The 1,806-nt window shown below is 42.1% G+C and overlaps 1 non-coding gene across 1 annotated transcript; it reads right to left on the bottom strand.

Moving 5' to 3' along the window:
• Window positions 1-1,067: 1,067 nt before the first annotated feature.
• Window positions 1,068-1,171, bottom strand: LOC112799493 (small nucleolar RNA R71). Its single transcript, XR_003201071.1, has one exon. It is a non-coding gene; the product is annotated as a small nucleolar RNA R71 (small nucleolar RNA).
• Window positions 1,172-1,806: the final 635 nt, after the last annotated feature.

Genomic DNA, 1,806 nt, shown 5'->3' with positions numbered 1-1,806 from the left:
TGCAATTCACACCCAATTCTTGATTCCGCTCAACTAATCAAACTTTTAACTCGAATTGCTCATTCAACCAATCCTTGTGGGATTCGACCTCACTCTATTGTGAGTTTTTACTTGACGATAACCGGTGCACTTGCCGGAAGGAATTTTGCCGTTTGTGCAATTTCCCTTAATCGTAGCTATACCCAGTTATAGCGCATCAAGTTTATGGCGCCGTTGCCGGGGATTGGTTTTCGATTGACAATTCTTAAATTGGAAGTTAACTAGATTGAGCATTTTTCTTGTTTTGTTAATTTAGTTCAAGTTACTTTTTGATTTTAATTCCTGCACTCTGTTATTTGCTTTTTCTTTCTTTATGCCTTTAAATTCAAGCAACTAGCTCATTGACCCACTAACTATTTGAATTAATTCCTCAACTGCTCTAACCATACTCTTCCATTAACCAAGAGTATTCCACTTGTTTGTTGCTTGTGGTGTGTTCTTGTATGACAGGTAGGAGAGGAGAGACATCAACTCCCCCATATACCGAACCAGAGAGGACCCTTCATAGACTTAGAAGGGAAGCAAGAAGGAAGAGGGTACTGGGAGAAGAAGAATCTGAAGGAGAATCTGAGGACAATTTTGAGGAAGCTCTAGATCTCAACATGGATAGAGAAGTTCACAACCATGAGAGGGTTGATGGAAACAATGCCATTCCTGAGAGGAGGGTTCTTGGTTCATACATAAACCCAACCTCTGGGAATTGTGGTAGCAGCATCCAAAAACCACCCATTCAGGCCAACAATTTTGAACTCAAACCACAGCTAATATCACTGGTGGAAAATCATTGTTCATTTGGTGGGAGTGCTAATGAAGATCCAAACCAACATCTCACCAAATTCCTTAGAATTTGTGACACTGTGAAGTCCAATGGAGTTCAGGAAGATGCCTATAAACTGCTCTTGTTCCCATTTTCACTTAGGGACAAAGCAGCTAAGTGGCTGGAATCATTCCCAAGGGATAGCCTAACAACCTGGGATGAAGTGGAAAGCAAGTTTTTGGCACGTTTCTATCCCCCACAAAGAGTCAATAGGCTTCGATCTGAGGTTCAAACTTTTAGACAACAAGATGGTGAGACGCTCTACGAGGCATGGGAGAGGTTCAAAGAGTTGACAAGGAAATGCCCACCAAACATGTTCTCTGACTGGGTGCAATTGCATATCTTCTATGATGGACTCTCTTATGAATCAAGGAAGGCTGTAGACCATTCATCAGGAGGCTCATTGAACAGGAAAAAGACTGTGGAAGAAGCCATTGAAGTGATTGAGACAGTGGCTGAGAATGAGTATTACTATGCTTCAGAAAGGCACAACACTAAGGGAGTCATGGAGCTGAACCATGTTGATGCAATCCTAGCCCAAAACAAGGTGTTTGCCAAGCAACTAGCAGAGCTTACCAGGAAGTCAGACACAAAGCAAGTGGCTGCAATACACACACAAGATCAAGAAGAAGTAAGCATTGAAGGAAATGATTGGGAAGAGGCCAACTATGTGGGAAATCAACAAAGGCAATCATATGATCCACATTCCAACACTTACAACCCAGGATGGAAAAACCACCCAAACTTTGGGTGGGGAAACCAGCAAAGCCAACCACAAAACCACAAACCTTACAACCACAACCAACACAACAATTCCACATACCAAAACTCCAACCAAAGATCATACCAAGCCACACAAAACACTTACTCCCAACCACCATATCATGGCCAAAATAACCAACCTGCCCAATCCAATCCGAACCAACAATTTCAAGATCAATTAAACAGGA

Source organism: Arachis hypogaea, chromosome 4 (assembly GCF_003086295.3).
Source record: "Arachis hypogaea cultivar Tifrunner chromosome 4, arahy.Tifrunner.gnm2.J5K5, whole genome shotgun sequence".
Classification (NCBI taxonomy): Eukaryota; Viridiplantae; Streptophyta; class Magnoliopsida; order Fabales; family Fabaceae; genus Arachis; species Arachis hypogaea.
The sequence above is the reverse complement of the archived record's forward strand: the minus strand, read 5'-3'. Positions and strand labels throughout refer to the sequence as shown.